This window comes from Microtus oregoni, unplaced genomic scaffold, assembly GCF_018167655.1.
Source record: "Microtus oregoni isolate MIOR12 unplaced genomic scaffold, Mior012 000046F_ref0000063, whole genome shotgun sequence".
Classification (NCBI taxonomy): domain Eukaryota; kingdom Metazoa; phylum Chordata; class Mammalia; order Rodentia; family Cricetidae; genus Microtus; species Microtus oregoni.
In genome coordinates, this window is record NW_024543220.1 from 18507827 (window position 1) to 18530182 (window position 22356).

The window sequence follows — 22356 nt, forward strand, 5'->3', positions numbered from 1 at the left end:
CACACTCAGCTTCCCCCTTCTGAGTGCAGAGATTACAGGTGTGGATGCCACACTCAGCTTCCCCCTTCTGAGTGCTGAGGTTGCAGGTGTGGACGCCACGCTCAGCTTCCCCCTTCTGAGTGCTGAGGTTGCAGGTGTGGACACCACGCTCAGCTTCCCTCTTTTGCTCTTTCTGTCGTCTTCCCATGGCGTTTCTTGAACTTTGTAGGGTTGGTATAGACACTAAGGATAAACGTTGGGTGCTGTGCCACAGCATCAGTCAGCCACTTGTTTCGTCAGGGGTGTGTGTCTCTGTGGAACACCATCTCCTGCAGAAGGTAGCTTCATTCCGCAACCAGTTGCTGCTGACAATAACAGCAATCTCTGGGTATAAGCGCAAATATAGAAGGCAATTTAATGGGCATATCAAATCCATTTAGCAAGACAATAGTAGTGGCCTTTATCCTGGGATCTCCTGACCATATGTTTTGTCCTGGCTAGCACCTGATATATCTCCTGTGAAGTGTCCTTAAAGCCAATTAGAAAACGGTTTGTTAGCTCATTATAGTTCTGCCATAGTTGCTCTAGAAGGCGCTTGTTGCCTGGTAGTTTGGTACCATGGCCTTTAGCATTCATGGCATAATAGTCATCTTGATGACAGTGTCCTAGCAGCCTGCACAGCACTTTCTGGCACAATGGAAGCCAGCAGTAAGGAGGGAGTTTCCAGGTCAGTTGCTATATAACACTGTAACAACTTTTAAATTTTATATAGAATTTTGCTCTATTAAGAGGCAAAGATGGACGAGGCAAGGCACAGAAGTCTAGATGAGATTTAAGAATAGAGTTTTCCAGATCTACAAAGAGGAACTCTGTCTCAAAAAAATGAAAAACCAAAAAAAAAAAGCAGTTTTAAATTTTATCTTTAGTTCTGACATAACCTCTAAACTTTAAAAACTAATTTCCTGTTTATTTTTAAACATCTTTTAATTTATGTTTTAACTTAGATGTACTTTCTAGAGTTTTTTTTTTTAAATTTGTAAGCTGCCAAATTTATTGTTTGTTGTCTTTAGATGTTTTAAAATTCTAGTTAAATAGAGTGCTCATTATGCTTTTTTGAAGTCTTTTGCCCAGGATGTTTAGCTGAGCATTCAGAAACAGCTTAGAGATACTAAATAATGCTCCCTGTCGAGTGAACCAAACTGTAAAGCCCAGTTCTCTTGACTTAGATCCTGTATTAGTTATGTTTCCGTTGCTATGATGAAACACTATGACGAAAAGCGGCCTAGAGAAGGAAGGGTTCATTTGGACTTTGAGTCCATCTCACTAGGGAACAAGGCAGCTAGTGGCAGGCGAGGTGGCAGTAGCAGGATGTTGAGAGCTCACATCTCAGTCTTGAGCATAAAGCAGAGAGGAAACTGGAAGTGGTGTGGGTCTTTAAACTCTCAATGCTGGCCTTCAGTGATGTACTTCCTCCATCAAAGCTGCACTTCCTAAAACCCCCAAACAGTGGTACCAGTTAGGGACCAAGTGAACCAATGGAGGACCATTCAAACCATTACAAATCAGACTTCCTCCACCCTCGATTGCAACCACCTTTCAAAAAATACTTGCAAGTTGAATTGACACAGTTATCAAACATAAAATCAATGGGAATATTGAATACCTGTTTTTCTCCACACATCCCTTCTCTTGCACTAAGATATGGAGGAGGGGCCAGAGAAAAGGACCGAATGTTAGCAGTTTAACAAAGTAGAAGGTCAGATACTAAAACGCTTTCAAAGCAAACAGGAAACACTGATGCTTCAAACAAAATGCTTTGAAAGTGAACCAAAGGCACCTAATAAATAGAATGCAAAAAAAAAAAAAGCAAGCGTGGAATAAACAAATAGACCATCACCCAAACAAAGAGAGGTCCAGGACCCCGGAAAGAACTCACCAGCATCCACCCAAGGAAGCAACCTTTGATGGCTGGGAACAAGGGGCCCATGATGGTATTTGGCTCTGGCTCTGATCCCAGTGACTTTTTTTTTTTTTTTTTTTTTTTTTTTTTTTTTTTTTGTGAAAAGTTGATTCTGGGCCCTATATTCAGGACCTAAAGAAGACAAACACACACAGCTCTAATCACAAAGGAGGCCAAGGAGAGTATATTCCCAAGTCAAATATGAGTGATCATGGCTTGGTAACACAGATTTAGTTTACTTCATATTCCATGTTCTGGTGTGGTTAGCAATTAATGAATTCTGTATAGTAGCAGAACAAATACGGTTGTAACACTTTTAAAATATGGTGGGTTATCAGATATAGGGGGCTAGCAAAGCAGGGAAGCCTTGGATGCTGTTGTGGTGATGGTCTTGCTTTTGAGTCTGTGGGAGTGAGAGGTCTATTTATTAATGTTAAAAGATTTCTCTAATTAATAATCACAAGGATGTCAGGTCATACAGTAGTGAGCCATGAATGGTTATCTGCATATACATGATGATGTGGAAAATACATGGGATTTACAACAAAACCTACTATAATTAGTGAGTCATCGATTTTTACAGTAAAAGATAAACTCAAACATTAACTTGATTCTTGTATATTATCAACATTTGCTCACCAGAATTTAACAGTGTACAGTCACTGACAAATGAGCACATAGTTAACAGAGATCTAACATAAAAGCATAGGACTGTGATGCTGGAAGCTAAAATGCTGCTAAATCTTATGACTAAATGGAGAGACAATGGTCATGGAGTGAGAAATTTAGCAGTAAAGTATTTCTTCCAAATTACTATATATAAAAGGCAGAGGATCAAGAATAGCTATAACAAAAGAAGAACAGGTAAATCTGCCTTAAAGATTTACTTTCTTTTCTAGACAGAGTCTCACTATGTATTTCCATCTGGGCTGGAACTCACAAGAGCTCCACCTGCCTCTGCTTCCCAAGGGCTGGGATTAAAGGCTTCTGTCATAGCTACGTGATGAAGGTTACGAGCTGCTCTTCAAAAGATCAGCATACACATCTGTGGTGCAGAATCGGAGACCCCGTGTGCACTGCAGGAGTCCTCCTGAATCATTTATATGTTTCTCAAATCCAAAAGCCAGGAAGTGGAGGCAGGATGACCTTCCCAGCAAATGGTGTCAGAGCAATCCTTCGCAGGCTGCAGCCTTCTCCCACAGCGTGTTTCTTACCTCATTATAGTTAACTCAACATGGATGCCAAGCTCAAATCTAACATTGTAAAACTCAGGGAAAAGAATAAGCACATTCTATACTCAACATCAAACTTTATCTGTAAGAAAAAGATAAATTAAACCTCATCAGAATTAAAAAGGTCATGTTGGGAGGATGCAAAGATAATTTTAGACGGGAAATACTTAAAATCATAGACCCGAGGAAAGAGTGGTCCTATACTATATGAAGAGCTCTCAGAACTCATCAGTAGCAAAATAAAGGGTTAAATAGAAAGAGTACAAGACAAGACATCTTATCTAAAGGGGTATACAGATGGCCCATAGCATATAAAAACATCTTCCATATTAATGACTCTTTAGGGAATGAATGAAAAAGGATTACAACAGCAGCAAATGATAGATAGCACATGGAAGAAGTGGATCCCTCATACTTTGCTGTCGGGTTTGTAGCATGGTACAGCTCTCTGGAAAACAGTTTGGTGGATGCTTAAGATCCTAAGTAGCTGTTACCATGCAAACTAACTATATCAAGTCTTGGGTATTTATCCCAGAGAAATGAAAATTATGTTTATTGAAAACCTATTCACACATTATCTACAGTAAGTCCATTGAAGTAACCAGAAGCTGGGAAAGGCCTGGGTAGACGTTCTTCCGTGGATGGACAAACAAGTAAACAGATAAACCTATCTGTGACATAAGCTAAGCCAGTAATGAATAGGATTGATCTCAAAATAGAGTGCCATAATGATTCAGTCCCCAGAAACGTAAACTGAGGAAGCAGTTTATACTATAACTATACTATACTATATGAAGTTCTGAGAGCTCTTCATATAGTATAGGACCAAAGATCCCCGAGGACTTTATACTATGCAATCCGATTTCAGCGTCACTATTGAAACTGAGGTTATGAACCCAGAGAGCAAATGAGAGGTTGTGAAGGACTAAGAAGTGGTCTTTGGAGGGATGTGTTTATGGCTATGTGAGAATCATAGTACTGTCTTAAGAGGAAGCTGGGTAAAGGATGTGTGAAGCATCTCTGCTGTTTCTATAGTTGCGTGTGGATTTCTGCTTACCTCAGAATCAAAAAGCACAATTATAAAATGGCAGCTGCCCCATACTGATGCTCTTTCCAAAGACTGGTACATCCCTCCCAGTAAATGGGAAATGGGAAGTGGAGGAAGGGCGGGTATTGAGAGGTCATGGCATCTGAGGACAGGGCACAGGTTGCAAAGGCCCTTAAAGGCCAATGGGAGAATTCAGCTTTTCTTTGGCTGGACTAGGAAACCATTGCAGGAATATTAACAGATGATGAATGACCTGGACTCTCACAGGGTGACTTTGCTTGCTATTCCAGAAAACCTGTTAGGCGGCTCTTCCATTAACTTGGGGGAAAGCATGCTGGTGCTTCCAGTAGAGATGTGAGCCAAGTGGGTTCTAGGTATGATTTGAAGCAGGGTTTTCAGTGCTTGTTTAAAAATGTGGATATGTAGAGCCATAGGATGAAGCGGCAGCAGACCCACGGTTGCAGTTTGGATGCCTCAGATTGGAGACAGCAGTATGTTCTGCATGAGTTTGCTTTTAGGAGAGAGATGTGGTTTTGAAGTTTAGGGCTGATTTACCCTTGGTGGATGGACAGGGAACACAGGAACCAGTACCCAGGACAAGGAAACTCTGGAGGTAGGTAGCTCCAGGAGGCATTGGATTTTGGGAGTGTGGAGTTTCTGGAGGCCTGGGGAAGGGCAGGTGTGGTCCACCGTGAAGCAAAATCTGACTCGAAGGAGGGCAGCTGATGACAGCAGTGATTGTTTTGTTGTTGTTTGTTTTGAGACAGGGTTTCTCTGTGTCACCCTAGCTGTCCTGGAACTTACTCTGTAGACCAGTCTGACCTCGAACTCGAGATCCATCTGCCTCTGCCTCCCAAGAGCTAGGATTAAAGGCGTGTGCTGTCAGAAGTGATCGTTAATGTAGCCTATGGTTGGATTCTTATAGAGAAGAGTCAGGAGAGCCCAGGAAGTGGCTTTCTGGGTAAAGTTGATTGTTATACAAGTATGAGACCTGAGTTCAATTCTCCAGCACCCACATGAAAGCCAGGAGGGATGGCATGCCCATGTAATCCCACCACTGTGGGGAGGAGGCAGGAGGATTCCGGAGGCTCTCTGGACAACCAGTCTAGCCCAAACAGGTTAGGTGAGAGACCCTGTTTCAAAAAATAAGGTGGAGAAGCACTTGAGAAAGACATTCCCACACTAACCTTTGACCTCCACATGTTCACACTGGTAAGCATGCAACAACATGAAACTGGTAAGAAACTGGGTGGTGCTTAGCAGAGAAAACAGGACCAAGCAGGATTTTTTCCCATCAAGGTAAATTTGTATTAATTTTTAGGTTGTTTTTTTGTTTTTGTTTTTTTTTGTTTGTTTGTTTTTTGGTTTTTCGAGACAGGGTTTCTCCGTGGCTTTGGAGCCTGTCCTGGGACTAGCTCTGTAGACCAGACTGGCCTCGAACTCACAGAGATCCGCCTAAGAGCCAGCATACATAATAATGGGTGTCTTAATGATTTTTAATATATGTTTATTATTATACTTTGCCCATATTTAACCCGCCACTGCCTTTTCTTGTCTCCATTACTGCTCATGCTGGTCTTATTCTTTTACTCACATAGTTCTTTTTGTCTGTCTGTCTCTTCTGCATCTGTCTCTCTATGTGAGTCTCCAAAGAAGTAATTTTATTTAAATTAAAAAATCCTTGCCGGGCGGTGGTGGCGCACAACTTTAATCCCAGCACTTGGGAGGCAGCGGTAGGCGGATCTCTGTGAGTTCGAGACCAGCCTGGTCTACAAGAGCTAGTTCCAGGACAGGCTCCAAAGCCACAGAGAAACCCTGTCTCAAAAAACCAAAAAAAAAAAAAATCCTTTTAAACATTTATTTATGGTGTGTGTTGTATGCGTGCATGTGTGTATCATGTGTGTATATATGTGTGTGTATGCCCACACTCAGTGTGTGTCCATACCATGGCACATGTGATATTTAAATTGGGTACTAAAAGGGCTCCTCATGCCACTCAGAATTTGTGCCCACTGGGCCAGTATTTGCTGTATGGTTGGAGGACAGCTTGTGGGAACGATGTCTCTCCATCCATCTTGTGGGCTTAAGGGGATTGAACTCCGATTGTCAGGCTTATGGAGTGCTTTTTATTGCCAAGTCATCTTGCTGGCCCCTTCGAAGCAGAAATTTTTTAAAGTGCAGGATATATGAGCTTTTGTTTAGTGTGCTCAAGGAGCTGGCTGCAGATGAGAGGCTGCCGGAAATGCCCCTCCTACCGCTGCCGCTGCTGAGATCTGAGGGAGTGCTGGGTGCCATGGAGGAGGTAATGGGATAGGGGAAGATGCAGGCAGACATGGAGACATAAAACACTGTCTAAGTGAAGGGCAATCGTATTTGAAGTAATTTGAAGATTGACAGGAAATTCATAAAAGGAATATGGAGTTCCATTTACAATGGTAAGGGATCGCCTCATCCATGGCTTTCTGACCTCTGGGAGAACCATAGTTGCTGCTGGCATGGTTCCAAAACATGAAATGTAAAATGGAATTGGATAATCTCTCCTAAATCAATTTTGTGAGCCAAATGACCTACAGAGCGGTGTGATAGAGTGCAGGTGTACAGCGTGGAGAGCCGTCTGCTGAATACATCACAACAATTGGGTTTCAAGATCGCCAAATGCTAACTTCTTTGGTTTCTGGAACCCACTCTCTAGGTAACTGCCCCTGAGCTGTCCCTGCCTGTGTCTTTTTTGCTTTGGAGCACTGATTTGAGGGTTGCTTCACTGGGTGTGAGGAGTTCTCTGGCAAGTCTTCTATGAACACTCAGCTTGTGTGCACAGGGTGTGGATGGCCTTGGGCTGCTTCCTGAAGGCGTGGCTCCTTCCTGGGTTTCCTATAATGTTGCTTTTTATACTTATCCTGGGAACACTGTTGAGCTCAGGGCTTCCTCCTTTGAGTAGAGGCTTCCTCGTGAGGTCACTGAGCTAGCCACAGTGTCACTAACCAAATCCATCCAGGTTGGATTTGTGGGTAGAGTGGGTGACTTTGAGAGTGAAATATAGTCAGTACTCCTTACCAGCTGAGATACTGGACTGATAGGGATTGCTATGCTGTTTTGGGGCCTCACTTGGTTGGACCATCCTCGGTGAGCATGGAGACAAAGGCCTCTCTAGCTGTTTCTTAGTGACCATCAGTTAATCGCTGGGTTTTCTTTCCTTGAGATTTTTGGGATAAATGATAGCCCACTTCGACCTAACTTCACTTTTTAAGATATTTCAGGGTTCTCTAGTATTGGTTTGTAGGGAAAATGGCTGCCAAAGTGACCTGCACTGGTGATATCAGTTATTTGGGGCACCAAGAACGAGGGATTTGCATCTGCTTTTGTGTGGTTACATGTAGGTAGGTTCATCTATCTTTTTTCCCCCTCCAACTCTTTTAAAAACCTAGAAACCATTCTTAACTATAGGCCACATAATAACTTGTAACCCACACTTTACTATCCTTTGCCGTAAGTCCAGGAAGCAGAAGTAAGTTACTGAGCTGGACACTGTGTCACTAACCACATTCACCCAGGGCCAGAGCAGAAAGCATGCCCAGGGAACACTGTGCCGGTGTGAAATTTGGTCTTGGAAAGAACCCTTACTTGTCTGTATTATAGACTTCCACCATGAGTTGCCAACACTGTCTTGTATTTAGAGATTCATTCACCTTCCCTGTGGCTGTAAGAACACCAGGCACATTAAACCTAAGCAAGTCTTTTCTTTCCTGAAGCAGAAAAGCCACCAGGAGTGGGGAGTTCCGCCATGCCCTCTAGCCTGGAAAGGCAGAATCTCTGGGGAAATCACAGTTGGTCAGTTTTTTTTTTTTTTTCAGAGCCACTGATATGACGCTATATCCTTAGCACCTACAGCATTGATTGACTCTGTCTGCCCCACCTGTGTCTTCCGGCCACGGATCTCTAGGGCAGAGTCTTGAACATGGTCACTCTCCTGATGGTATCAGCTTTCCTTTCCCTGCGTCTCTGTGCTCCACTCTTCCTCACCAGTACTTTCTGTTTCTCTCTCCTCCCAATAACCCCTCTTTACATTTCCTTCTGTCCTTCTTCCAAATCCTGTAAATGCTGTACAATGAGGTTTTTACTTCATCAGCAAATACTGGTCCAGTGGGCACAAATTCTGAGTGGCATGTAGAGGCCTCTTAGTACATGCCAAAGGGGCAGGTACTGTGGCTGAGGCTCTTCCAGCTGCGAGGCCAGGGCAGCTTGTTGGATCACTGAAGCTTTGGTGCTAGCTCTGAGGCTCAGCCCTGCTCACTTTGGTAACTCAACGTGCACATTTCTTGCTGTAAGAAGGAAGGGGAGGGAAAGAAAGGGGAAGAAAAGGAAAGGAAAAGTGAAGGGGGGAGGATGGATGACAGGAGGGAGGAAAGAAAGATGGAGGAGGGCAGGATGGAGTGGCCATCCATCTGAAGAGCAGGCCATTGGATCTGATAGAAGCCCAGGAAGGATTGTGTTTTTGTCTTCAGAGGTCAGAGCTTCTCCAACTCTCAGGTGTACAAGACTACTGAGTTTTATTTTATATGTATGAGTGTTTTGTCTGCATGGATGCCTGTTCACCATATGCATGCATTGTCTGTAGAGGTCAGATGAGGGTGTTGGATCCCCTGGAACTGGAGTTACAATTGGTTGTCGGCCACTTTACGAGCACCAGGAGTCAAACTCAATTCCTCTTGTAGAGCAGTCAGTGCTTTTACTGAGCCATCGCCCCAACCCCTCTCCTGAATTTTAAAACTCCAGATCTACATCCAGTAGATGTGAGGGTTGGGAGTCTGCATTTTTTTCTCCCTGTCTTTCTTTGAGAGGCCGTGGCCCAGACACATGATCCTCTGCAGACATAATCAGATTTGCTCCAAGGGTGGCTGCCAAGTATAGGTTGTGTTATTAGGATCATGCCATCCAAGTGCAGTGGAGGCTCTGATGGAGGGGAAAGTCCTGCTTTCCTGTGTGCCGCCTGTCATTGTTTGGCTCCTGTGAGGCAGGGAAGGGTGTAGGCGGGAACGTGTCAGGAGGCTCCATGCTGAGCCATCTGCTTAGGTCCTCATCCTCATCCCAGTGTCAGCCCAACAGTGCTTCTGCACCCTTGGGCACCTAGCTGCTCACAGGTGAGATAGACACTGAGGTTTAGAGTGGCTGGGATGAGTGTATCCCTCCAGGCCAGCTCACTGGGTCATGATTTAGCTCAGGCTGCTCTGACTTCAAAGCCCCTGTTTACTGGGAATGGCAGTACTGAGAAGGTGAGAAGGGAGGCCTGACTGCTCATTCTCTGTGCTTCCTCCTGTGCGCACGAGCGATGCTGTCTAAAGGACTGGTGTTGGAGAGAGCCGACTGGTCCTGTGGGAAAGAGCATATTTAGGATCACCATGTGGGTGCTGTGTGTGTGGCAGGGTGGATTGCAGCATCTTGCCTCACCACGGAGGTGAGTCATGTTCTGGTTACCCTGAAAGCGTCCTGATGCTTTTGGGACCACTTGATGGGGGAAGGTATGCCTGGAGGGGTGCAGCGGGAATCGGATGGCTTTTAAAAGTCTTGTCCACATTAAGTGGGATGGACTTGGGATGTAGTGTTAACCAAGAAGTCAGAGAGTTTTGGACATTATAGGACTTTTGGAATCTGTTTCAGAACCTCCCATGTTCAGGAAATAAAGAGAAGGGATTATATGTAAAACAAATGTAAAACATAGCTTAACATGATATACACAGCAAAAGGAGTCAGTGTCTCATTTAAGGAAGCAAGAAAAACCAGCCAGTGTAGCATGTGGAAGGGAGGATTTGGTACAGAAAAGGGTTAATGCCTTCCTGGCTCAGAACCACCCCAGAGGAGTACTGGCCAGGAGCTAATGCATATTGATGGGTGTGACTCACGTGGCTCTGGAAGCTTTTAGGCCCTGGCCCTGTTTCAAGACAGACCCAAGACGCCGCCTGATCTTTCTCTGGTAGGAAGAACCCTTTGTCCCTGTGGGGTTCTTTGACTGCTCAGGGATGTGTTCATTGTTTAGAGAGCTCTGTTTGTGGAAGGGTGTGGCTGTGATCCAGGTCCGGTGGGCACATATTCTTCAGTGTAGCTATAGGCAGAAGAACCCTGAGGATGAACTGTGGAACCTCAACCTGGGAACCATGACTCCAAAGACTGGCTCCCTTGCTTGCTATGAAACTTTTGGGCAAAGTAGTTAGCCTTTTGGGCCTTAGTTCTCAAATCTGTGAAAAGGAAAGTGTGGTCCCACTTCTGCCAAGCTGGTGCAAAGAGCACAGCAGTGGACAGGGAAACACCAAACGTGGCAGGTGCTCACCAAGAGGGTCTTCATGAGACAGTGACTCTCTAATGTGCAGAGTTTTCATGTGTCCAAAATTATATTCCCTTTTTTAATGAACATTCAGTGTCCTAAGTTGAATATTCAACATTGGAATTAAGGAATATTTTTGAGTTAGCAATAGTATGTTGCTTTGTGTCTCTTAGAACCATGCACACCCCATAACGTATGGCAGGAATTCTGCTTCTTAAATGTACTACAAGCAGCACAGTGCCTTCGATAGCAGCTTTGGGTTGTTTTACCACTTGGTTGCCCAAGTTCTAAACACATCTGTCTTTGCTCTGTCATCTGTGACAAATTTTCAGGATTTGAACTACTGTGAAAAAATGGCATTTCCCTCTAGGAGTAGACAGTGACCTGAGTCATTTTCTTTAATGCTGTTCTTTTTTTATTTAAAAATGTTTTATTCTAGAGTTTTAGGTTTCTAGAACTATTGTGCAATTATACCCCACACTCAGCTGGTCATTTGTCATTGGCAAAGCACTCTTGTCCTGGCCACCACCATCGCAGAGGCTCTGCTACTGTTGTCCAGGTTTCCTCAGTTTCCCTCTCTTGTCATTTTTCTCTTCTGTAGTAGGGAGGCCACTAGTTAGTTCCCGGCTGCTCACACATACACACACTTTTGTGTGGATGAGTGTTTTTGTCTGCATGTATGTCTGCACCACATGAGTGCAATGCCTACAGAGGCCTTAAGTTGGCTTCCTTGGAGCTATCGTAAGCCACCAAATGACTTCTGGGAGTAGAACCCAGGTCCCCTGGAAGAGCGGCAGCTCCCTTAGCTGCTGAGCTCTCTCTCCAGCTCTTATTCTCCTATTTTTGATGACATTGACCATTTTTCAGAATGTTCTTTACTGATACCTGCTGGGGTCCATTCTAAGTGGCCTGGGGTCCTGAGTGTTGGGAAACAAAGCCACACAGAAAAGGTCTGTATGTGCAGGGAACACCTGTAGAGAGGTGTGCCCACTTCATTCTCTACAGAGGATCTTTATGCATGCTTTGGAATTACCTTTGGAGATTTGTCTGTTCTCTCTTATTTATTGGTATGAAGTTGTCTATTTTATACTTTGGTTATACTTGTTTTATAGTACTTTATTTTTCAAATTATTCCAACTTTGGACTTTTGAAGTTCTTTCAGTTGACTTCTGTATCTTGTTACTATGCCCCCCCCCCCCCCACTCTCTGTTAAGAACTTTTTCCTTTCTAGGTTTTATGTTCTAGGTTCACTTTGTTTATTTCCTGCCCCTGTCCTGGGATCATCCACATTTCTAAGGATTTCTTATTTCTTTTTTACCAGCAAACAGTATAAGAAATCAATACCAAGGTGTTGGATCTCCTTGCTCTACTGGGTTCTGTTGCTTTTGGTCCCTCTTACTTGACAGTTTCATGGAGGCATACATGTCTACCAGCTTCTAACTCTTGCCCTTTGTTGTGGATCATTGTGGCCTCCTTCTCTTGCTTCTGAGTAAGCCCTGCATCCAACAGTGAAGCATCTGGCCCCCACTGTCCACCAATCTGCGTCGTTCAGCGCAGTGGACATGTAGAGCAGTGTAGGGACTGTTAACCCCTGTTCCCTGAGATACAGCCTCACCAGCCAGAACACAATGCTTAGGAGAACTTTATTTCACCTTTGGCCTAACAGACTTGTCATCTCCAGAATGAGATAGATGAGCACCTTTTCCCCACCCCGTCAGTGAGAAGTTTTACTATTTCTGTGGTAGTTAAGGCTGTGTTGTCAAATTCCACATCCTGTCTTGGGGTCCTCCAATGTTCTGGATTATTCCTGTACAACTCTCATGCAGTCAGGTTTATATTTAGTGCTGTAAAATGCTGTGGATTTTTCATAATTGCTTTGTATCTTTGTAGCTGTCATTACACATCACACAGGACAGCTTTACTGCCCTCAAAATTTCTTTTGCTCCCGTTATCCATCTCGCCTCTCAGCCACTGATAACTACTGATCTGTTTTCCAGCTTATTTTGCCTTTTCTAGAATTGCTGGAGTCAAACAAAATGTATCCTTTTCAAACTGACTTCTTTCACTGTGATACACATTTATTTATGAATCATCTGTGTCTTCATCGCTTGTCAGCTCATTTCTTCTTAATTGCAAACTGGGGTTCTATGAATGAACCCACTTGCTTGCCCATTCACCTACTGAAAGATGCCTTGGTTGCTTCAGCTTTTGACAGTGTAAATCAAGCCAGTCTTAACGTTTGTATGTAGGTCTTTGTGAATGTAGGTTTTCCTCTCATTTGGGGATACTGCAGGTAGCATAAGGGTGAGGAGCTGTGGTCAAAGTGTGTTTAGTTGGTGGGGAACTGTCCAGCTGTCTTTGTGGGTGTAGTTCCACCATTCTGCCTCGCTTCCCTCCTGCACCCACATGCTGATGAGAGTGCCCACATCTTTGGTGTTGCCAGTGCTGTGCATTTTAGTTCTAGTATGTATGAGGTTATAGCTCATTGTTTCAGTATGCGGGTTCCTGGCTTTGCTGGGTTTTAAGTGATGAACCAGTTTTGAAAACTGATTTTCTTGGGCCTTTCTCTTCCCCCAGGTGACTTGCCTCTGAGTCTCCTACTGACAATGTAAACAGTGATCTGTGGTCAGTTAGCTTGATCTACTTTGGAGATCTACGTTCTTACCGTAATTGTGATTATACATTTCTAGTGAGGTTACTCCTCCTGTGTAACTTATAGCGTGCTATTGAGCCTTTACAGTGACGTATACATATAGGTCAAGAGAATCTGTGGAGTGATGGTGTTATCTGGACTATCAGTAGTTCTGTGGTCCCAGATTTCTGCATGCTACTATTGCTGTGACATTGTATTTGGTCTCCTTTGATCTTTCATAGAAAAGCCTAATTGGCTAGTGCCTTACTTTCCATAACTCTGGCATTGGATTGCAGCCTGCCTCCACAGCTTGCTGACCATGTGTCCCTATAGCTTGGTCTGTGCTCCATCCAAGCTTTCCTGAGCCCCTGACCTTGCTCTTGGTTTCTGCCCTTCAGAAGACTGCATGCCTAGCTCTGTCCACCTTGTCTTCTGCACCACCTTGCAGCACCTTGTCTTCTGCATAGTTCTGCATTATCTCCGAGGAGGCCATGTTTGCTTTTGTGCCTTACGAGGGTAGAGGTTTCCACCTAACCCTTTATCAAAGCCGTCTATGAATCTATCTCCTCTCCTTACACTATGTGACTCCTTGAGAATGCACCTGCACCTCTACCTTCTTCTGGCTCTGCTGCCTGTCCCAGCCTGCATGGCTTAGCTGGGATTGTGTGGTGGGTAGGACTCTTGCCAGTGGCCCCGCCTCCCCAGCAGCACCCAGAAGGATGAGTGAGGGTGCTCAGCGAGCTGTGGCGTGTGACTGTCAGCTTCACTGGGGTTGTCTGTGGACATAAGCTCCATCTCTTTTGTCACAAGCAGACTCGTGTGCCGGGGATTCTGTTAGTAATCCATTCCAGCAGCTCCTCTCCAGACTTTTCCTTATGAGGAACTCTGTTGTGATTTGGTAATGCTGTGCTGGTTAATTTTCTTGGTGCTAAGATAAAGTAGTCTGACAACAGGGCTGGAGAGAGAGCTCAGTGGTTAAGAGCACTGGCTGCACTTCCTGAGAACAAGGGCTGGGGTCCCAGTGCCCACATGGCTCCCTGCAATCACCTGTAATTCTGTCCTAGGGAATCTGTTACCCTCTTCTGGCTTCCATGAGCACAAGGCACATATGAAGTGTGCAGACATACACATGAGTAAAACATTCATGTGCACAAGAAAATATTTGGCAAAAACAATTTAAGGAAGAAAGATTTCACAGTTCAAGAAAACAGTCTATCATGGGGACTGTGGTGGTCATGGTGGTAGGAGCTTGAGGCCTTGCGTCTGCAGCCAGGAAGCAGAGGACGATAACACTGTGCTCAGCCATCTTGCTCCTTTTTTTCTGCTATGGAGGACCAAAGTCCAAAGAATGGTGCTGTCCATTTTTAGGGTGAGTCTTCCCACCTCAATTAGCATACTCAAGATAATCCCAAGTGGACATGGTCAGAGGCTAACCTACTCAGGATAATCTCTCATAGATGTGCCTGGAGGTTTGTTTCCTAGGTGACTGTAGATTCTGTCAAGTTGGCAAACGGCACTACCCACTACAGTTGCTGTGATAAAAACACCACGGTAAAGTAACTTCCTGGTAGAAAGAGTTATTCTGGTTCATGGTTCATAATTTGTGATGGCTAATCTTGGTTGTCAGTTTCACACTCCTGGGAAGAGAGACTATGAGTTGAAGAAGTTCTTCCATCAAATTGGCCCTGTGGGCACACCTTTGGGATATTTCCTCCATTGGTAATGGATGTAGGAGGACCCAGCCAAATGTGGGTGGTACCGTCCCTTGGCAGGCGGGCCTGAGCTGTGTAAGAGGGTGTCCAAGCATGAGTCTGGGAGCAAGCCAGTCAGCAGCATTTCTCTGTGGGTTCTGCTTTAGGTCCTGCTTGAGCTCCCACCCTAATGTCCCTCAGTGATGGACTGTGACCTGGAAGTGTAAGCAAAGAAATCTTATCTTCTCCAAGTTGCTTTTGCTCAGTGTTTTATTGCATTAGCAGAAAGGAAAGTAGAGCACAGCCCGTCATCGCAGGGGAAGGCATGGCACGGATAGCTGCCTGGTGGCAGGAATATGCTGCTGGGATACCTCATAGCTAAGCAGACCAAGAAATAGGAGCAGGGCAGGAAGTGGTGCCAGTTTGACTAGTAAGGCCTTTTCCTTCCTTAGAGTTTCACTTCCCACAGGTAGGCCTCGCCTCCTGATTCTACGTTTCCTCCAAATGCTCTTAGCTGGGGACCCCGTGTTCGAGCATGTATGCCTGTAGGTGTAAGTCTATAACTTCATATCCAGGCTATAACTAGAACCAACTAGACCCCCGCCCCTTGCTTAGGGAGTCTGCTGCCTGATGGCTGGAATGTCACATGCACAGACATTTTTGGTCAAAAGCTGCTTGCCTTTGCGTTGGTGACCAGGGAGATGCGAGTGTTCCCTGTGATGTGGCGGTCTGTGCACATGCTCCTCTGCCTGCTTCCTTTTCAAAGGTTTTCGTTCTTCAGCAGAAACACTTTTGTTTCCCACTCAGAAAGCTTTTGGCTCCTTTGAAAAAAGTTGTTAAAACAGACCACAGGGGCAGACATTCACCTTAGCCCAGGCCTTCAACAGTCATGGTCATCAGCATCACTGTCGTCTGCATCTTCTTCCACTGGAAGGTCTTGGAGGCAAACGATGCTCATGGAGACAGTTTCTTCTGGAATATCCCCTAAAAGGCCAATTTGAGGCTGCTTTACAATAAACTTATTTTTTCTAAGTAGAAACACATGAAAGAGATGATAAAGATATGGTACAGTGATAGCCAAGCTGAATAAACAGTATAATATAGGAAAAAGATTTGTAGTTTAGGTTGAAAGGAATAAATTTTCTGAAGTCTGTAAAATACAAAAATTTTACTGAAAGATGTGAAACAAACTTCAAACCAAAAAAAAAAGAAAAGAAAAAATGTTGTATTTATTTAGAAATCCTAAGATATAAGATATAAGTTATCCCAAAATAAACTTTTAAGTGCAACACTAAAAAAGAAAAAAGATGGTACAGTAAGCATAGTCTGTGGTCATTGTGACATGCTATATACTGTGTGCAGTATTTGTGCTGTACTTTATGACTGGCACTACTGGTTTGTTTATACCAGCATTGTGACACATGAACAAGGCTGTGCGCTGTGGCGGTACAGTGGCTGCTATGCCTGCTACGCCGCTGGGAAACAGGATTGTTTCCTAGGCTGACCTTGAAGTCCTGGGCTCAAGCAATTCTCTCCTGACTCAGCTCTGTTATAATCTGCTAGGACTTCGGTGGTCGGTCACTGGCTGAAACATTGTTAGGTGGTATCTCACTGTATTAATACCTAAATCACAGAATATATAGAATGCTCACATATATATGTAATAACTAATGCTCATATGTAATGCATGTATATACAATAACTAGAATGCTTACATATTTATGTAATAACTTTCTGTAATATTTATGTAGAAACTTCACAGAGAAGAATTGGTGGACTTGGAAGGAAAAATTGATAAATATGCAATTATGTGAGCTATAGTACTATTCCTTTTTTAGTAGTTTATAGATCACATCCACACACAAAGAAGTATTGAGGTTTTAATGACCCATACCAGCTTCACTTATGTGGTCATTATACAATAACTGCAGCCGGTAGACAATGCTATGCCATTAGCGTGTGCTGAGGATCAAGGTCAGGCTCCCCCTGGTAAAGTGCTCTATCACTGAACTATCCTAGTTATAGAGATGAGTTTCGGTTCTGTAGCCCACGATGCCCTTGAAGTTGAAATCCTCTTGCTTCTGCCTCTGCCCCCAAGTACTGGGGTTGTTTGGTCACTACCACTCCTGTGACACTCTTTACGTTTTGATTGTTAAACCTTGCATCTTGGATAAAAGTCACTTGGTCTTGCAGACCTATGAATTTCTGGATTTAATTTGCTAGTGTTCTGTTGTGATTTGTGTTTATGAGGTGTTTGTCTCGGGCTTCTGTGAGGTTTCCTACATGGTTTTGGTGTCAACTGTCGCTGGCCTCATAAAATGTGATAGAATGGAAGAGGACAATGACGTGTCCTTTTCTCCTGTGTTCTCTAGAAGAATTGGTGAAGGACTGCTACCTCAGTTAGGGTTTCTGTCACTGTTTGATGAAACACCGCGGACAAAAAGCAAGCTGGGGAGGAAAGGCTTTATTTGGCTTACACTTCCAGATCATAGTCCGTCACTGGAGAAAGTCAGAAGAGGAACTCAAGCAGGGCAGGAACCTGGAGGCAGGAGCATGAAGGGGAATTGCTTACTGGCCTGCTTTCTTATAGAACCCAGGACCACCAACCCAGGGATGGCACCACCCACTTACTGATCACTAACTGAGAAAATGCCTTACAGCTGGATCTCAAGGAAGCATTTCTTCAACTGAGGTTTCTTCCTCTCTGTGACTTTAACTTGTGTCAAGTTCACTCTCAGAACCAGCCGGTACAACTGGTGTTCATTCTTTTGAAAACCTTTGGCAGAATTTACAGAAAACCACCTGGGGAAAGTTTTTTCCTAATTCAATCTCTTGTCTCAAGTTTATATTTTCTAGAGTTTTTTGTTTATGTTTATAGGAATTTGTTAATTTCATCTAACTTTGATACAAATTATTCACTGTGTTACCTTATTCTTTTGTCTTTGTAGGTTTAGTAGTAATGGCCTTTATTTCTTGATTTTAGTCCTCTTTTTGTTAGTTTAGGGATAGGCTTGTCAGTGCTTTTCAAGGAACCAACTTTTGATCTTATTTTCCTGTCCTTCCATTTATTTTTAATTCTAAAATTTACTGTTCCTTATTATTGTATTTGGTTTAATTTTCTCTCCTTTTTCTAGTTTCTGGAGGCACACGCTTCACTTACTGATTCGCAATTTTTCTTTGTCAAATGCAGGTGTTTTCGCTGTAGTGAAACCCTGCTCTGCCCTCTTGTTGCTGCTGCTGGCTCCCGACCCTGAGCTCTTGCCGAAGCTGGGACTGGGATGAGAATAGGGTAAGTTAGAAATGCCACAATTGTGCTCTGCTTACTATGATTCAGTTGTTTTTCCTTGAATAAATAACTCTTGGATTCCTCCAGCCTTTTATTTTCAGAGTTCTTAAGCAGTTAATTGGGAAGACTTGCTTTCTTTACATAGAAGAGAGAGTTCTGAAGGTGGCTATTGCTCTTCCATCCCCACTTGTGTAGTTTATGCTTAAGAATTATTAAAAAGAATGTGATTACTATAAGGTGTTTTATGGAAGTGGATTATACTGGCTTATAAATATCACAAAGAAATGAACTGTATAAAATTTGCTAGTTAGTTTTGGGAAAGAACAGCAGTGTAGAATCACTGATTACAATGTCAAACATTCTAAGAAGCAGAGGAAATGAAAACTGTGTCACTCTAGTGCAGAGCCCCCTTCTTTCAGAGCCACTATAAAGTCTGGAGGCAAGTTCCTCAAAAGAAAGCTTGTCTACAGAGAAGATGCGCTGGGTATCCGTGTCCAGGCGGGGTGTGGAGACCAGCAGTGCTCCAGCAGTGGCTATCTGGGTATTCACAAGTCTCTGCTCTGAGCTAGGTCAGTTGTCTCTTGTGTCTGGGCCTGTATTTGATGATGAGGAGAAAGGTTTCTGCAGGGGAAAGCTCCTGGGTTTCTACACCTGAGGCAGGGAGCACCTAGAGTTGCTATTGCTTGAGATAACCCAGGAACTATGTGACAAGAAAATCTGTACTCTTGAAACAAAGTATGAACAAATTTTTCCATTGTGAGTTCCTCAATCATGACACCACATCTGAGAGCTAACAGAGGGCCAAATTTCTAAGGTAAAGTTTACCACATGTTGAAACTGAAAGGCTAATAGACGGGACTGGTGACTTGTAGTCAAGCGACCAGAAGGCTCAGCACTTATGGTTTGGCAAACTAGTGATGAGAAGTGACAAAGGGGTTTAATACCCGAGAGGCTTTTGTTCTGGAACACTCACTACTGTTTGTTCTTTAAGACTCAGTAGGTTTTATACTAGTCTGCAATTTGTGTCCCTGTTAGTGAATATTCTCTTGAATACGTTGGCCATGAAAACATACCAATCTAAAAATTGTGTCACTGTTAGTGAATTAATCTCTTGAATACATTGGCAATGAAAGCATGAAAGAAATGTGGTCACCACAACATTTATGGCTGAATTTAGATCTTTGAAGATGCTGGCATACATCAGTTCCTAGCTATTCTTGTAGGGCCATGGGAGCCTCACTTGCTGCCTTTTGTATATAAGGATATAAGGATAATTTCAGTGACCCTGAAGTTCTGTCTTAGATCACTAGAGAGCAGACTGTACACATTAGACCAGCCAGCTGGTGAGCTAGACCACTTAGTTGCATATTCTCAGATGGTTTAGACCTTGAGTTCTATCTGATCTATGATTCAGAGTTGAAATGAATGATTCTTATAGTCTTACGTGCTGGGATAACTGTCGCTTGGCCAGAGCTTCCTTTCAATGGAAGCCTTGTAGTAGCATCAGACATTTGAGGGTGTCCTGTTCACTGGTGACCCACTCCCTTCAGCCAGGTGGAGAGTAGGAGTAGAGTCTAAACTCTTGGGCTCAGGCATGTCCACGAGTATTTCTGATGAGAACTGGAGGCAGACCTTTGTATACTGAGTTCATTGTGGTTTTCATCCCTGCTTCAGTGTTAGCATGACCAGATTCATTTAAAACTAATTCTAGTTTGAAAATCCCACGTTTCTTCTTACGTGCTCAGCTACATTTGCTGTGTCTTTGCTTTCTTTTTGTGTTCCTCCCGTGTCTCATCAGTCCCATGCATATGCTTGTCTGATGTTGAGCCCAGCCCCCAGCAAGCTCAGAGTGAGGCTGCCCTGCCATTCCTAGACAGAGTCAGTGCATGGCATCATTGTCAGCCATCTCAGAGACTCATAACTTGAGAAGATTTGGAATACTGTGTTTGGGCCATGAAGCCCCGAGCCTGGGAGTGTCATCATGTCCCAGGATGGCCTTCAAATCCAGTTTCCAGAGGGCACATTGTTCATCTGTATGAGAAACTTTAAAAACATTTATGGACTTGTGAAATTTCTACCCTTCTGAATTTACCTCTAGGATATAATCAGAGAAATACTAATTTTATGTACAGAAAACACTTATTATAGTATTAACTTAAATAATTAACAGTTGGAAGTGAGTCAAATGCCCCGAAACAATAGAGGATTAAGTAAATGAGTTATTGTATTTCTATAGCACAGTGGAATATTAGATTGCAGTTAGTGTTTATAGAACTGATTCAGGACATGAAAAAAAACATACCTAGTACACGGGTACATGTGAATAGCATGTGTAAAAAGTAGTGAATGGAACATAAAGTCAGCTGTGTGTACGTGTGTATGGTGTATGTACATGAACATATGAATTTTAAAACCCTAAGAAGAACAGCTAAAGGCTTGTGATGTCTCGCTGAGAGGTGGGGTCAGTGTTGTTCAGTTTCACACATTTCTGAAACTTTCTCAATGGGCCGATGTTACTTTTATGTTCATGGGAGAAAGGACATATGCTTTTAGTTTAGAGATTAATTACGTGACTATTAACCTGCTCTTCGAGTCCTTATAGGAATGTTTTTCTAAGTAGTCTCCAGTAACAGATGTCTGGTTTTCATAGGCAGATTTCTTTGAGCCACAACAAATATTAAAAGGCTGTAAAAGGTGTATGTTAAAATTATATCATACATGCATACGTGGTAAATTACTCTGAGAGGACACACGGTTGATGTCATTTTGTTTTAAAACAGATGTTAATTATGATAAAATACTTAGGGAAAAACACGCCACGATCAGCCCTTCTGTGGGAGAATTGGGGTACTTTTAAATGTATTTCTTGTGCTTTCCAGTGTTTCCCAAGGCCTCCACACACAGAACAGGCCTATGTTTTACAATGGCCCATGCCAATAGAGAGCAGGGGGTGGGTGTGTGGCCTGCTGTCTGTGCGGGGTCTGCTTATATGGGGAGTCAGCTGGCCTTTGAGGGTCTGGGGCAGACCTGGGCACAGCTGATGTCTCTGTCACTGATTACCATATGGTAGGTTGTCTAGAAAATCCGGCAGATATTTTTAGGTAGTGTTAGTAAGTGGGCAGATAGATTGAGTCTCGTAATGAGAATGACCCACTCTTAAGGCTAGAACTAAAAGTGAGGAAGTTTATGATTCTAACCTATGTCCACACACAATGACACCAAACCTTTCCAAACCATTGGAGGCTTATCATAAAAAAAAAACACCCACATAATTAAAACATTGAGACATGTGTATGCGCATCTATGCCTACACTTAACCTAAAGTGTGATCCATTGTAAATAAGAAAATAAAGTAACCACAACAAAAAAAAAATACATCCTCTCTAGATGTGGCCAGGTGCATGGGAGGAGGCACTAAGCTTCTCCATGGGGGATTTCTCAGGCCTGAGTATCTGCATGGTGGAAAGGGCGCAGGCTGATGCCAGGCCAGCATCAGCTAGTCCTTTGAGGTCTGCATCCTCCCACCTCCACAGATGCATCAGGGCCACACATTGTCCTCACAGTGCTATTTTTTGAGCTGGAGGAGTAAACAAGCTCATCCCCAACTATTTCCTTCTCTGTTGCTCCGAGGCTTAGAGTGCTAATTATTTAGAAATGGTAATTGTACCAGTGAATCTGTGATGGGAATTGAGCTGGAGCATCCTTGCCTGTCCTCCCCCAGTAGAAACCCTTGGAAGCCCGGCTCTTCCTCCTCCTGAATCTTGTCAACACTGCAGCACTCTCATCCTAGTCTGCAGTTGGAGACAGGGTAATGGATCCTCTGTCCCCTAGATCTGCAGAAAGAGTCAAGGTCGCCCCCTTCCTGAAGTCAGAGCCTCACCGTGTCTGCTTAGTTTGGGAGTTTCTTTATCCATGAACTTCAGCGCCTACAGACACGTTTAGCAAAAATGCCACCCGTGAGTGCCTAAGCACCCCATTTCCAGATGTGTCCATCCATAGTACACCTTGCCCAGTCCCAAGGCATCAATGCAGCCTGTGGAGTGGTTGGGTAGAAGTGCCTACAGGGCAGTCCACAGTGCTGCCCTCTCTGGGCTGGTCTTTCCCCGTGTGCCCCTTGTTTATCCCCTCCTAATGGTGAAGCTCCAGAAGCCCACCCCCGTGTCTGGAGGAGCCTCAGTCCTACCCTGGCATGGCATGGACACAAAAGCCCAT

General features: G+C 43.8%; 1 protein-coding gene across 11 annotated transcripts in view; it reads left to right on the top strand.

The window, feature by feature from the left end:
- Positions 1–22356, top strand: part of Pcbp3 (poly(rC) binding protein 3) — a 179209-nt gene that overhangs the window by 41858 nt on the left and 114995 nt on the right. For 8 of the 11 annotated variants that reach the window (XM_041634963.1, XM_041634969.1, XM_041634968.1 and 5 more), the window contains exon 2: positions 18049–18147. The exons of 1 other annotated variant lie outside the window; for it this stretch is intronic. The gene's annotated coding sequence lies outside the window, so the exon portion shown is untranslated. Of the gene's footprint in view, positions 1–6534; positions 6655–9383; positions 9490–18048; positions 18148–22356 lie in introns of those variants that run through there. 2 more of the 11 variants (XM_041634965.1, XM_041634966.1) reach the window with 2 other exon arrangements.